The sequence below is a fragment of the Miscanthus floridulus genome, chromosome 16, assembly GCF_019320115.1.
Source record: "Miscanthus floridulus cultivar M001 chromosome 16, ASM1932011v1, whole genome shotgun sequence".
Taxonomy (NCBI): Eukaryota; Viridiplantae; Streptophyta; class Magnoliopsida; order Poales; family Poaceae; genus Miscanthus; species Miscanthus floridulus.
In genome coordinates, this window is record NC_089595.1 from 105,543,321 (window position 1) to 105,559,298 (window position 15,978).

Consider the following 15,978-nt stretch of genomic DNA (forward strand, 5'->3'; position numbering starts at 1 on the left):
TCGTCATCGAAGCGACGCATACGCTGCTTGGTGGGCTTTGAGCCTGGGATAAGGTGCAATGCATGCTGGGCGACCTCCCGTGGTATCCCCAGCATGTCATAGGGCTGCCATGCAAAGGCATCACGATTGTCACATAGGAAGTCGACGAGCTCGCATTCCTATTTGGTCGGGAGATGGGTCTCAATCCGAACCGTCTTGGTTGGGTCGGCGGGGTCGATTCCCACCGCCTTGGCTTCTTTGAGCGGATGGAAGGCCATCGAGGAAGTTGGTTTGTTGCAGTCTAGGACTGCCGGAGCTGATGACTCCCCGAGCTGTGGGAGCTCAGATGAGTTAACGACCACGGTGGCGAGCTCGTAGTGCTCGTGGTCGCACACGAGGGCATGCGAAAAGGTGCTACTCACGATGATGATGTCGTTTGGTCCCGGCATCTTTAGCTTGAGGTAGGTGTAGTTGGGGATCACCATGAACCTTGAGTAGCATGATCGCCCCAAGATGGCATGGTAGGACCCTAGAAAGTCCACCACCTCGAAGGTGAGGATCTCCAAGCAGAAGTTGGCCCGACTGCTAAACATTGATGGACAGATTGATCTGTCCGAGCGGGTATGCATGTGCTCCTGGGATTACCCCATGAAAGGGGGAGCCCGCTAGGTGGAGCTTCGATCGGGGGATGCACATGGCTTTGAGGGTGTCAACGTATAGGATGTTGAGGCCACTGCCTTCGTCCATCAACACCTCGGTAAGGCACTTCTTGTGGACGATGGGGTCGACGATGAGCGGGTAGCATCCCGGTCTCACGACGTGGGGGGATGATCCCTCTGATCGAAGGTGATCGGAGATTCCGACCAGTTGAGGAAGGAGGGGATGGCCGTCTCGATGGTGCATGCTTCTCTATAGAGAACCTTGTGATGTCGCTTGGACCAGATGGCGTCGGACCCAGCAAAGATCATGATGCATTTGTCTAGGTTAGGGAAAACATCTCCGTCCTTGCCTGCCATGCCTCCTTTCTTGGCCGTCATCTCCTTACCATCTCCCTCCTTTGGCCCACCGTTCTATTAGAGGAAACGTTTGAGGAGCTTGCAGTCCTTGTAGAGGTGTTTGACGGGGTAGGCATGGTTGGTGCATGGGATATCTATGAGTTTGTTGAAGTGGTCAGGCAGCCCTTGTTGGGGCTGCTTGTCCGTGCGATCAGCTGTAGCTACCATCGTGGTGTTGTCCGATCGACGCTGATCCTTTTTGTTCTTCTTGCCCCTCTATGTGGAGGGGCCCTCATCTAGGTCCACGCACTTAGCCTTACCTTTGTCCCAGCCTCCACCGAAAACTGCTCTGACCGCCTCCTCGCCAGAGGCATGGTTAGTGGCGACGTCGAGCAGGTCACAGGTGGTATGGGGTTTTAGGCAGCCAAGCTTGAGGATCAGGGACTCGTAGTTTGTCTCAGAGAGGAATGCACTGATGACATCTATGTCGATGACATCAGGGAGGGAATTACATCATTGGGAGAACCTACGGATGTAATCCCATAAAGACTCGCTGGGCTCCTGCTAATAGCTCTTGTGGTCCTAGGAGTTCCCAGGACGGACATATGTCCCCTAAAAATTCCCAACAAAACCCTCTTGAGATCCACCCAGTTGCGGACGCTGTCATGCGGGAGAAATTCAAGCCATGCCCGAACATATTCCCCCACGCAGATGGGAAGAAACTGAATGATAAAATAGTCATCATCCACTTCTTTGGCCCAACAGGTGAGCCGGAAGTCTTCGAGCCAAATGCCTGGGTTTGTCTCCCTAGTGTATTTAGCTATGTTGGTGAGTGGCCGGAATCACTACGGGAACGGTGCTCTCTGGATACGCCGGCTGAAGGCCCATGGTCCTAAGCCCTTAGGGCTGGGGCTTCGGTCATCTAGCCAGCAACCATGCCTAGGGCGCATTTCACCGCTCCCCTTAAGGGTTCGGCCAGGATCCATGTCGCCTGCCGCCGTATGGTGGACGTCATGATCGTGTTGGGCCCGATGCCGGTTGCTGACGATGCTACGTGTGTCCTGGTACGGATCGAGCCACTCGGGTACCGGTGGTCAGTGTGGGGCAGGCGCCAGGCCGGACCATGGTGGGGCTGCTGCCCCTCAAGCCGCGCCTAACGACTGTAGCGGCGAGTGAATGGAGCGATCCATCTAGTGCGTCCCTATTCCCCCAATGGGGAGAGATGGTGCGGGTCGAAGTCACGACGTAGAGCTTTTCGCCTGTTAGACGGCGGCGTCTTCTACTAGAACCTAGAGGTTCCGGTGGACTGCGCGCTCCCAGGGGTCGACAGGCTTGGGAACGCCGCGCAGAAGCATTGCTGCAGCAGCGATGTTCTAGCCTACCCAGGCGAATTAGGGAAGATCGTTCCCCTCGTTCACGATGTTGTGTTGGACCTAATGAGCGTGACCACGAACACCACCCGTTGGGCCACGCGCATGGGGTGCAACATGCTACACCAACTGTGTCGGCATAGGCAGCAGCTAGCTCTACTGCCATTGTCGTAATTCCTCGGCACGTGCTTGCGTAGACACGAGGGCCCCCACACATGGGTCTAGAGGGGGTGTGAGTCTACATGGACTCCATAACCACTGGCGGCTATCCTGGAGCGTCCACCATAGCGTACTCTCGGGATGGATGGTGGTGGGGTGCCACGTCGCCGATGCTGGAACCGTTGCTTTCACCCTAGCCATCTGGGAGTTTGGCAGGAGCGTAGCCTGCCATTTCCATGAATTCAGATGCAAGGGGGGATGACGCTAGCATCCCTTGGAGCCCTTGAGAGTATGTATCCATGGAGGACACGAGGTCATAGGGGAATCGATCATACAGTGTTTGTGGTGTGGGTGATACAGTCCCTCCAGGTGATCAGTGGGAGACAGTAAGCAAAGAGTAAATAACAGTATGCATATTGCTTACAACGGGGTTTGAGCAGAGAGTTTGCTCCAAAAGAAGTGCAGATGCCGCATCGTCGAAGCCATGCGTCCCGGAGTTGATGGAGGACGCTCCTCCAACGGGTGTCAGGACGCGAGCCTCCTCGCGGAGATGTAGCACACCGAGCCGGTCGGAGACGAAGTTCAGGCTTCTGAAGAGGAAGGCCTAGGATGGCTCGAAGAAGGGTGGAACCCGCATCCTAGCTGGTGAGAGTGCGGGAAACTCTAGCGAGCCAAAGCAAATCGTATTGCCCGAGCCCGCCACGACGAGGGTGGCAGAAAAGTAGGCCATCCGATGACCAGAAAGTGTTGAACGTACAGCGTCCTCCCCACGGACGGCGCCAACTATCGGTGTAGAAAGTGACCAACTAGTGAATATTTGTAGTTTTGCTGTGCGTTGTGATGGGAGGTGGCCTAGTACTCAATGACACAGGATTTATACTGGTTCAGGCAACATGCCCTACATCCAGTCGGGGTTGGTCGGTGACTTTATTCCTAAGCCTAGGTGCTCGAAGTTTGCAGTGGGGTTACAAACAAGAAGGAGAAAGGAGTAACAAGAGGTCTGGTCAACTCCGGTCGGAAGGGCCAAAAGCGATAGGAGCTATGCTATGAGCTGAGTGTTCAAGCATGTGCTTAGGGTACGAACCCGGTGGTTCTGTGGTTGTGAGCTAGTGAACTTGATCGGTGCCTGTTCTCCTCTTTGTTGGAGGAAGCCCACCCCCTTTTATAGATAAAGGGGACGACTTTATAAGTGAGAAGGAAAGGATACATATGTTACTAAGCCTTGTTGCCCATGCCTACCAAGCCTTGTTGCCCACACTGACAGGTATAAGATAATGGTAGGCACCTACAACACTGTTGATGTTACTGTAGAATGGCAGAGAGGTTGTGCTGCCTTTTTTAGGGATGGTGGACGTCGGTACCTACAAATACTGTTTGATGCCTAGAGGCATGTGAGGAGTCTCGTTATGTTCATCTGGTATGGTAAATCCTGGTGCCCATACCGCCGTCGATGTCTAGAGGCACGTGGGGGGCTTACCGTATGGCAGTTTTAGCGGCCCTACAATACTATAGAGGGAGATATCGGCGCCTATAATACTATTTGTGTTAGGGTGGCTGCAGAGTACTATTCCATGTAGGGTATGGTCCCTAGTACAGTGGTTTTGACTTGTGAGCCTTGCCTTGCCTTTCTCCACATGTCTTCTGGTTCCTATCGAGCGGGCGTCCCCGGTCGGATGGCTCTAGTCGGCTCTGAGTGCGCCGGTCAAAGAAGAGCGGTGAGTAGGGATGTTGCGATCCCCCGGTCAGAGACGCGAGGTCAGAGCCAGAAGTAGTGTTTTGGGCCAAGCCTTCCGATCGAAGAGGTCGTCCAGTGGTGGCTAGAGTCGAAGTGAATGCTCTAGTCGGAGAGGTGGGCCAAAGCAGCCGACGAGAGGGCGTTGTTCCTCTTTAGCCAGTCCTTCTGGTCGGTGACTGGGTCGCCCTTTGGGTCTGTCATTTTGGACTCTTGGGCTGAGCCTTGGCGTGGAAACCGGTCTCTATGGGACCCCGGGTTTATGAACCTGACACTTGCCCTTTGGTATTCTCTCGGTGATTGATTTAGTGTTCGTCTTGTGATTGGTTCTCTCCTCTACATGGTAGTATAATCACCCTACTCACTCATTATTATTCTCACAAACTAGTTATAGCAAGCTCTTTAGTGTAGCAAGTGTGAGAGCTCTTAGTGAGTAGTGACTTAGCAAATTATGTGTCTAGTGATCATAGTAACTAGAATTGTTGGATAGATAGCTTGCAACCCTCGTAGAGCTAGAGCAAGTTTGCATTTTGCTACTTGTCATACTAATTAAATTGTTCTAGTTGGTCTGTAGATTTTTAAATAGGCTATTCACCCCCTCTAGCCATATTAGAACCTTTTAAGTGGCCGGTACGGCCGTGCTACCATCACGAGCGATCGCTCGCCGTGGCCACCGCTTCTGAGAGCTCCGCTGCTCCCGTACCCCCGCTTAGCGTAGGCGCTAGGACCGTAGATAGAGTTCAGCCCGCTAGCTAGGCCAATGAGAAGCTTAGGAGGCTGGCATGGTCGGCTAGTTGAAAGGTCCTTTTGTGGTTTTGGTAATTGAGTGACAACCTAGGTAGACTAATTATGTTTATGTGAGATACACAGGTTATTAGTTCAAAGGTACATATATGTGAGCAACATATACCATGAAGGTGAAAATGGCTTGGAGATGTTGCAAAGCTCACACATGTGATGATGAAGGAGCTCATTACACATGAGACATGACATTGAGTCAAGTGATCAAGGCAGAGAAGATCAAGACAAGACTTGGCTTGATGGACCGGTTGCAAGCGTGAAGGGCAAGTCAAAGGCTTGGGAGCGATGGACCACATGGCGGTGAAGCTTGAGCAAGACTTGGCGCCGATGGATGAAGGCAACGGTGAAAAGCAAGTGAAGTCAAGATCGATGAACCAATATGATCACGTGATGATATGAAGTGAATCATATCATTGTTGATCATGTTGGTGCATGTGTTGCATCGACATTGGAGGAGATGGAATAGAATACGCAAGGCAAAGGTATAACCTAGGGCATTTTATTTCACCGGTCATAGGTGTGTAGAGAAGTTGATGACTAGGTTTAGGATAGATGGCCGTACTATCAAGAGGGGTAAACTTATTTGCATATCGGTCATCTAAGTGCCACTCGAGTGATCTAACTTTGCATCGTTGCTAGAATTGAGTGGTGGCATGTTGAGTGGCTAATCATTTGGAAAAGGTTTGTAAAAATGCTAACACGCATACACATGGTGGTGTACACTTGGTGGTGTTGGCATATTTATAAAGGAGATGAAGTTGGAGTTGATGTGGATCAACTCAGCGAAGGAACGGAGGCAAGGGTTTGAACTCCACCGGTAGAGTGTCTGCCCGTAGAGTGCGGACAGTCCGACGGTACCACCAGCGCCCTATACAGAAAAGATAGGGTCTCATAAAGTGGACCAAACACTAGTCACGTGGTGACCGAACGCTGGGGTCCTATGTCCGGTCAGTGGTTGCAAAGAGCGTGCAGGCGTCGGTCTTTGACCGGATGCTGGCGCTGGAAGTGACTGGACACTGACGGGGTGCATCCAGTCAGGCGGATGTACGGTGATGTAGGTGACACAGAAAAGTTGGAGAAGGACTGGACGCTGACGCTGCGTCCAATCATGACTGACCGAACGTGTCTGGTCATGACTGGTACCTTACTGGAAATGACCAGACGCTGGGGTCCTACGTCCGGTCACTTGATCAGCTGCGTCCGGTCATCACATGACCGTTAAGATCGAGTGAACAGCGTTTGACGCCGATAACACGTGGCAAGCATCGGGTGATCGGACGCTGAGGTCCTACGTCCGGTCGATCTGACCAAAGCATCCGGTTGTCCCGAAATTTGCCCAGTGAAGGGGTAACGGCTAGTTTAGCTCATGGGGCTATAAATAGAAGGTGGTCTCGGTCATGGCTAGTGCTAAGCACCTTAGGGGACTTTATGTCCATACTTGAGAGTGCTTGGGAGCCCTCCATCTCACATATGCTTGATAGTGATCATCCGATTGTGTGAGAGAGCGATTCTAGCGCGATTGCATCGTGAGGTTGCATCAAGTGGCACTAGATGATCGAGTTGCAAGCCGGTGGTGCTTGCTACTCTTGGAGGTTTCCACCTCCTAGACGGCTTGATGGTGGTCTCCGTCGAAGCCCGAAAGAAGCTTGTGCGGTGCTTCGGAGAAGAGCTTTGTGAGGGGCATTGTGCTCGCCCCGCGGGAGCCACGAAGAGCAACTCTAGTAAAGTGTGTCATTGAGCTACCCTCACTTTCAGGGTAGGTTCTTACGGTGCCTGACGTGGGGGCTTAGCGGGTGATGCCAATTAGCCACCGAACCACCAAGTGAGCGGTCGACACAACGGGACTAGCGTGTTGGCAAACACGTGAACCTCGGGGGAAAAATCATCGTGTCAACCTTGTTCTTCCCGTTGGTTTGCATCCTTGTTACACAAGCTTGTAATTACTTTTATATACATTGTGCTTGTGTAGTTGCTCTTATAATTAGTTAGCTTGTGTAGCTCACTAGTTACCTTCTTGCTTATGTAGCATAGAAGTAGCTCCCTTGCGTGGCTAATTTAGTTTGTGTAACCTTGTTAGTCATATTACTTAGTTTGTGTAGCTAAGTATTTGCACTCTCTAATTTGATATTGGTTGCCTTGTTATTGAGCATTGCTAGTGAGCTTAGTTAGCTTTGTGCTTTCGCTTACTAGTTTGTGTAGGAGCTTCCTTATTACTTAAAGTATTAGTGACATAGGTTTGTGTGACATTGCTTTTAGAATTGGTTAGGTGAGCTCTAGCTAGCCCGGCATCTTTGTTGCTTAATTAGTATCTTTGGAAGGTGCTAGAGAATATAAATAGAGGGGTGTAGCCTTGGCTAGACCGATAGTTTTAATTCCGCACTTGTTCCGATTAGCCGACACGATTAATTTTAGAAAGGACCATTCACCCCTCCTCTAGTCCACCATCTTGACCTTTCACTAGTGCTCTGCCGCAGCACCGGCGAGCGCGGGGGCGACTGGGACCTCCCCGATGTGAAGGTGAATTATTATAGGGTCATTAGTGCATGATTGCTGACTACGTGAATAGCACGCATAGTGGACGTGTGATTTCATTTAAGCACAGAGACTTATGTGCAAATGCGTCAGCGCGCGTGGGCTCCCACGTGCGTGGGCCGCGTGGTCATGGGGCGCATCTCGTTGGGCCACGAGGCCGAATTTGCTTTTTCTTTTTTCTGAGAAATTAGAAATAGTTATATCATTTTATTTCTGGACTGATCTTTGATAATTAATATCAATTCATATAAGTGTTCAAAAGTTATGAAATAAATTTTGTTGAGTTCCTAAAAATATTGTCTATCTGATAGTATGGTTAGTTTATACATTTTGTGGTGATGCTAAGGTCTATTAAATCATTTGAAAGTGTTTAATGTTATTTAGATTAATAATTGTAGGAATTTTTATGGCAAATTGGTAATAGCTTTGGCCATAAAATTTTTATAGTAGATTCATTATATTATTATGTGCTCACTATAATTTTTGTAGCTTTAGAATAGGTTGAGAAATATGGTAGCTAAGTACTCCTTGTTTTGGTATATATGAAATCGTAAACAAAGTAAGAAATGCATTTTTGTTGCTAAGATAATACTTGAATGTTTCATGCCTGTTTAATGGAAAAGATGTGTAGCTTAGCACCTTAGTCATTAGAGTTAGTTTAGTAGCTTAGTGAATATATTCTTAATTTAAGAGCTGTTGTTGCAAAAATGCTAAGTGTTACATCATCATTGCATTCATGTAGAGAACGCGTTGGTGGAGTTCGTGACCGTCGGAGAGCAGGAATACGAGGAGGTGATCCAGGAGTACGAGGAGGAGGTTCTCGTACAGGAGGGAGCCCCAGAGCCACCAGTGACTGACTTTGCTAACACCCCGCCTGCCCAAGGCAAGCCCCGGTGCATAACCCTTATTTTCATTAATCACTGGATATATATATGTGTGTGTGTGGTGTGCATTTACGTTACAGGCTTATTGTTGAAACTACATGCATAGATATACCTACCTATGAGTCCTACTAGCTTAGGTCGAGTAGCTGCTATGCTTAGGCTTTTCAGAAATATGAGGACCCTACCGTTACACACAATAGGTGATTATTATTACTCTCATAATAAAATGGTGAAAGAAAAATGGAGACCGGGTTAAGATATGATACAGATATTGGTGGGTGTAATAGGTTATGTCCCACGGCCAACGGGGTATAGCTTGGTTACACTGTTTTCTCTGTCCGTGTCGGTTAAGGACCGTTCGTTGCTGTGGATTATAGTCAGATCATAGACTTATTATCCTGAGCACATATTTGTTTATGGGAGCGGAAAGACTCATTGCTCTCTTATCGTGGGTTCTGACTCTTTCTGGACTGACTGATTGGAGACGGAGATGGTGGAGGTCTAAGCACCACACTGAGTCCGGGACTCAGGAGTGAGGGCTTAGAGTCCAAATTTAGAGGGGGGCTTAGACCCCTTAACAGGAGAGTGGTAGATTAGTCTTACTTGTGTCTGGGATACAAGAGGGACGTGTGTTTTGGGGTATCCAGCTGGGATACATTGGTTCGCGAATCACCGTGTGATACGATACGGCTTGTCTACGATCTAGCACCGTAGTAAAAACTAAAAGTAGAATAGGTGCTTACATAGAATGGTTAGCTAATGAACTAATCAGGACTACTAATAAAACACATACATAAGGATTCACTATTAGCAATGTTTTTTGCAAACAAAAAGGAAATCCAGCAAACCATAAAGCTTATCATATATTTTGGAGTTGGGAAAATTATTCCTACTAGTCGGGTAAGTCTTGCGAGTACATTGTGTACTCAGTGTTTATTTATCTCTGTTGCAGGTGCAGCTTGAGGAGTGACTGTTGTGTGGAGGATTCTTCTGGTAGGCACAGACAGATCCTTGTATCTTATCGTTAGATGTTTATTTCAATTCCACTGTTTAAATTCCACACTCTGAACTCGGGATTGTAATAATGTATTTTCGAGAAATATTATTGTACGAAATGGAATAAGTGATGTAAACGCGTTCTCATTATTGGATCCTAGGTGAAAAACGTGGATTGTTCGAGTTCTTCCTTGGGGTGTGCACGACGGAACCGTCCGATGTAACTTACTTTCGGGGTGCTTAGCGTATGGTGGAAGACGAGCGCCTCTGGAAGCGTGCTATTTCGGGCGGTTCTGCCACAGCCACCCTCCAGAGCGGTAGTGCCGCAAGATGAATTTAATATAAAGTTTGGGTGTTTATTTTGACATGCCTATTCACCCCTCTCTAAACCAACCAGAGATCTTACACGGTTGCTGGCCTCCTCGTGCTCACCATGCAGGGGGTGCTCGCTGGCTGCTGGCCACTCGCCAGGGGTGCTTGCTGAGCAGGTCGCCGTGCTCGCGCAGGTGCTCCTCATGTAGGTGCTCACCCAACGTTACTCTCGTGGCCTAAGGCAGGTGCTCGTCCAGCGCAGTGCCTCCACTAGGGCACCGAGGAGCTCCTTGCGCCACCGATCTCCGCGCAAGCGTCGAGCTCCGCAACGACGAGTCTATATTTGTCCCAGCAGCAAGATGACATTACGCTGATAGCGTATGTTTCAAGTGTTTGAGTGTGTTACAAGTGTTTTACATCGATGTTGCAAAAATAGATCGGATGTTGCATATGTTGTAATGGCTATGCACGCATGTTGCAAGGGTATGCTCCAAATGTTTTATTTGTTTTTCAGAAGAATGTTGCAGGTGTGTTTATTTGGATGTTGCATATGTTTCACGCATATGTTATAAATATTTTATCTAGATGTGACATATGCTTGTAATAGCTTTTAAAGTGTTTTTTTAGAGGTTTTGTAAATGTTTTAAATATACGTGGTAAGTGTTTTATCTAAATGTTATAAAAGTAAATTTAATGTTGTATATGTTTCAGCAGTTCTAGGTGGGCGAGCAGACAGGGCAGCGGGCCAGCAGACGCGACAAGCCGGCTACGAGCAGATCGGTCAGGCGGGCGAGAAAGAGGTGAGCAGGCGGTTGGGCGAGCAGACGGCCGAGCGAGCAGGCAGGGCAGCGGGCGAGCAGACGAGCGACACGAGCAAGCACGGCCGAGCGAGCAGACGATTAGGTAGACGAGCAGGCCTAGCAGGCCAGCGGGCGCGGACATCCGTCCGAACGTCCGTGTACTGGCCACACCGTTACAATGTTCATCCTACACAACACAGCCCCTCCATCGGTCCATCCCGCCGTTGTTTGCACATACTGTACTACCAACCGACCAGCCGGTCTCGAGAGCGTCGTGTCGTTGTGAATTGTGATGCGAAGTCGCGAGGGAGAAGTGACGCTGATGCATCAGATGAAGGAAGGTGAGCCCGGTCTGAGCGCGCGTCACGTAGGCATGGGACACAACTTGTACTACAGGACACCGCGAGAGATCCACCTGCCAAATTATTGCCGCGGGCACGGCCAATCCCACGCGCCCACCGAAACGCCGAAAACGCCAAACCGTCCCCCTCCCGGCCTCCCGTCCGTCCGGGCCCGGAGTCGACGTGTCGGATCGCTCGCTCGGTCCCCCACGCCCCAGCAAAGCCCGCGCACGCACGAATCTTCGCGCGCCGCGAGCGGACACGATCACACCACGCCCTCGAGGCCCGCCACCTGCGGTAGGGTCCCATGTGAGCCTCGCTTTTCTCTCCCCCACCTTTCTCTCTCTCGCGTCACTCGTGTGTCAGGCGCATTCCGCCTCTCCTCTGGGCTCTCTCCCGTGCTCCCCGCGACCTCGCATCCGCCGCGAGCTGCGCCTCCGCCTACGCTGCCGCCTGCTCCGACGGGCGGGACCCAGCTCCCCGCGTCTCCCCCTGCGGCGAGGTACGCCCTCAATCTCCTCACCTCTCTGCGCCTGCTTCTGCCTGTCTCTTTGTCCTCCGAGCCTGCGCGTCTGGCTGGGTGTTTGAGCCGTGAAGAAGCTGGGTTCTGTGACTCGTGTCCCGTTGCTAGCGTAGAGGGATTTCGTGGCCCGGCTTGCTCCGCCAGATCCGGGGGCCTCGCGTCGTGGGATGGCGCGCTAGCGGTTCGGGTGTGCGGCGTGCCGTGCCTGTGCAGGGGTTGGGGCGCTTCAGCTTCGTTTTCTACAGGCCAAGGCCAATCGGGTGCGCATAGTTTCTGAAACATAGTTTGAGGATTTGGCAACGGGATTCTGGTTCGGCTCCCCTGCCTCTCCGCGGAGTAAATTGAGGCGTGCTGTTTTGGCCACATGTTGGCTGATCCCTCTGTGATCAGGAACATAGGTGGCAGGGTTTATTGTTAGTTTGCTGGTGTTTTGAAACCGTCGAACCTTGTAATTTCGTTGCTGAAGTAATGAAATTCGGTTCTACCGTTGTGGGAAAAAAAAGAGAGGCGTGCTGTGTCTTTGCTGAGCCTGAATCGGTATTACGTGTTTCGGTCGTCTAGGTCCAACCTTCGAATGGTATCAGTGCATAGAAGATTTTCATACTCACGACTGCACATGGTTTTAGCTCTTTTTTTTCTTTTGCCCTCAAACTAGTATGATATGCTTTGGTTGTGATTCAGGTACACGATGGAGGGGACTGGAAGAGATGCCAACCCTTTGAGCGGTTACCGAATTGGCAAAACCCTGGGAATTGGGTCGTTCGGTAAAGTGAAGATCGCGGAACATATATTGACTGGCCATAAGGTGGCAATCAAGATCCTCAATCGCCGGAAGATCAGAAGCATGGAAATGGAAGAGAAAGGTCAGTGTACAGGAACATTGGTTTGTGGTTCTTAAGCTTGGCACGTGATGTATAGATTATAGACACGCAGCAAAGCTCCTTGTTATGTCTTGGATTTTTCTTCTTCTGATGAAGTACTCAAGCTTAATTCTCTCTTATTATGTACCTACAGTGAAGAGAGAAATCAAGATACTGAGACTATTTATGCATCCTCATATCATACGCCTTTATGAGGTGATAGATACACCTGATGATATTTATGTTGTTATGGAGTATGTTAAATCTGGAGAGTTGTTTGATTACATCGTTGAGAAGGGAAGGACTACACGAAGAAGAAGCCCGGCACTTTTTTCAGCAGGTGGCTTTCTTGCATATTACTATGTTCATTCCAAAGATTGCACAATGCATTGTAATCCCTGGTTCGAACTGTAGTATGGCTGGCATAAGCTGTTTTGTGAGCTGATAAATATTTGAAATCTGTTCACCGTCATTGCTTCTGTCATATCTGTGATCAGAATTGACTAATTGTGGTTATTTGGTTCATTGAGCTTAGTTCGATAATTTTCTTCTTATTGACTTTTTATGCAGATCATATCTGGTAGTTGAATATTGCCATAGGAACATGGTTGTTCACCGTGATTTAAAGCCAGAGAATCTTCTTTTGGATTCAAAATGCAATGTTAAGATTGCCGATTTTGGCTTAAGTAATGTTATGCGTGATGGTCACTTTCTTAAGACGAGTTGTGGTAGCCCGAATTATGCAGCACCTGAGGTATCATCTAGCAAGATTTACAATTAGCATTCTTCATGGTCCCATTTACCTATATAACTTGCTATGACACGATTCTTCCTTATTTTCTTAGGTCATATCTGGTAAACTATATGCTGGTCCTGAAGTTGATGTCTGGAGCTGTGGCGTTATTCTTTATGCTCTTCTTTGTGGTACTCTCCCTTTTGATGATGAGAATATTCCAAACCTTTTCAAGAAAATAAAGGTAGCTATTGCCTCATTGATTTACCTGAAAAAAGGATTCCTTTATATTTAATTTTAATATGCTCAGTAAATTCTTATATCTAATTGTAGGGTGGAATATATACCCTTCCTAGTCATTTTTCACCTTCAGCCAGGGACTTGATTCCCAGAATGCTAGGTTGTTGATCCGATGAAAAGGATTACAATACGTGAAATCCGTGAACATGTGTGGTTCAAGATTCGACTTCCACGCTATTTGGCTGTGCCGCCTCCAGATACTGCTCAACAAGTTAAAAAGGTATAATGATATTGTGTGTGCATCAACTTGACGACGTGTATTTGGTTCCTTCAAACTTTTAGAATCTTCTGCTTTATCGATGGCGCTATTCTGTAAAATCCTTATTCTGCCTTTTCTACTTCAGCAAATGATTTGGCATTGTTTTGAATTTTGTAGCTCGACGAGGAAACTCTTAATGATGTTATTAAGATGGGTTTTGACAAGAATCAGCTAATTGAATCTGTGCAAAACAGATTGCAGAATGAGGTATCTGCTTTACCCTCTGTTTCCTTTGGTTGTTTTATGGTATCATGACACAGTTTGGCTGTGCAGGCAACAGTTGCCTATTATTTACTCTTGGACAATAGGCTTCGTACAACCAGTGGTTATCTTGGATCTGAGTTTCAAGAATCTATGGTGAGTGTGGTTTTTCTTTTCTCTTGTATTTCCAGATGTTGATTGTGAGCTGTTCAGTACTTGTGATGCTATAAATTTCTTGCTAATTTTCTGTCTTGCTTTATGTGATTGTGATCTCTAGGACTCATCTTTCTCTCAAGTAATCGCTGACACACCAACTTCAGCAACTGAACTTCGGCAGCATGGGTTTACAGAATCTCCGGGGTCTGGCTTGAGGCAGCATTTTGCAGCTGAAAGGAAATGGGCCCTTGGTCTTCAGGTAATTTTCATGTTAAGTACATCTTAATCTTATATTGTCTTTCCTGAATTATTCTGATTCATATATCTGTAATTGTCTAACAGTCTCGAGCACATCCACGAGAAATAATAAGTGAAGTGCTTATAGCTCTGCAAGAACTGAATGTTTACTGGAAGAAGATTGGACACTACAACATGAAATGCAGATGGAGTCCTGGCAGCCTGGAGAGTATGATGCATAGCAGTGATGGCTTTAGTGCGGAGTCTGCTATAATTGAAACTGATGATCTCATGGCGAAATCAACCCCTATAGTGAAGTTTGAGATTCAGGTATCATTTGGAATCTTAATCATGCGCACTTAAATAAATATATCACGTAACATAGTCTTGATTACAACATTCGCTGTGCAGACTATGAACGACACTTTGCATAACTCTTTAACATATGACCTTGACTTCTTTATGTGCTATGTTTATGCAGCAAACTTTACTTTGTCAGGATTACATTTGCATGCCAGGTTATTTTTCTGAATTGCTACAATATTCACAATCCCTTAGGATCAACTATATTTGTGATTCAAATTAACATATTCCATAATTGTACTTTCATTTCATACTAGATGTCCCTTTTTGTTGCATAAAGTCTACTTGGAAAATGCACTCAATTCTAATACACTTACACTGACTGCAGCTTTACAAGACGAGGGATGAGAAGTACCTTCTTGACCTGCAAAGGGTCAGTGGGCCACAGCTCCTCTTTCTGGACTTGTGTTCCGCCTTTCTAACTCAGCTGAGAGTTCTTTGAGCCTGACATGATTGGCTTCCCAAGCACAATCCTTGATGCACCCAGTGGAGTTTAAAGTTACTTTTGAGATGTACATAATGACAATATAATCCTCCAGTAGATTATATTTTCTGTAATATGTAGACATTAGAGGCATGTCCTGGTTTGCCTAGACGGTTGTCACCTAAGGTCCTAAACAAGAGGCCACAGGCGAGCCACAGGCCTACTTCCTCAATTAGATCATGCGAAAAAATTTTGGCCTTTCTTTAGTCCTTCGACACGGCCTGTTCGCTGATTTGTTTCTGGGCTGGTTTGGGCTGGTTGGTGCTAGTTTGTTGTGAGAGAAAAACACTGTTAGCTGGTTGAATAAGCCTGACTGAAACCAACAAGCGAACAGGGTGGTTATCCCTTTATAAGGTGATATTATTAGCATGATACCCAGACTGAGAAATGTCCCACTGAAAATTGAAAAGAAAGTTTGCCCGTTGACATCAGTGTCAACTCTGACATAAACGGAGAGACAGTCAGCGTGTTCGCTGGTTGGTGCCGGTGTTGGTTTGGACTTGCTGGTGTTTTTTTTTTTTTTGAGGAAAATACTGTTGGCTGGTTGAATAAGTCTGGCTGAAATCAATAAGCGAACAGGGTGAGTAAATGAACCATAAGCAGACTGATTTCAAGACGTATCGGGTCGAGCCCTCTGTATCTTGTATTATGTGTAACAAGTTTATACAAGTTACTTACGTTTAATGATTACATGGAGTTCGATTTTAATATATATTTAGTTCTGTTGTAATGCACGGACATATTTACTGGTTAATCAAACAAAGCAAGAGCTTGCTGTAAGTTGAACAGCCCTCTATCCTGCTGTTTTATTATTCCCTGCGGGTGCCAACGGGGATGAAATTAAGGTCGATGAAATTAAGGTCCACATCACTGAGGCCCCGTTTGGTTCAGCTCACGTGGATCTCGCTTATAAGCTGAGCAGGATTATTTAATAAGTTGCGATGTGTAGAATTTAAGCGGG

At 47.7% G+C, this 15,978-nt stretch overlaps 1 pseudogene; it reads left to right on the plus strand.

The window, feature by feature from the left end:
• The first annotated feature begins 11,411 nt into the window (after positions 1-11,411).
• LOC136512565 (serine/threonine protein kinase OSK1-like) lies at positions 11,412-15,518 on the plus strand (annotated as a pseudogene).
• The last annotated feature ends 460 nt before the right edge of the window (positions 15,519-15,978 follow it).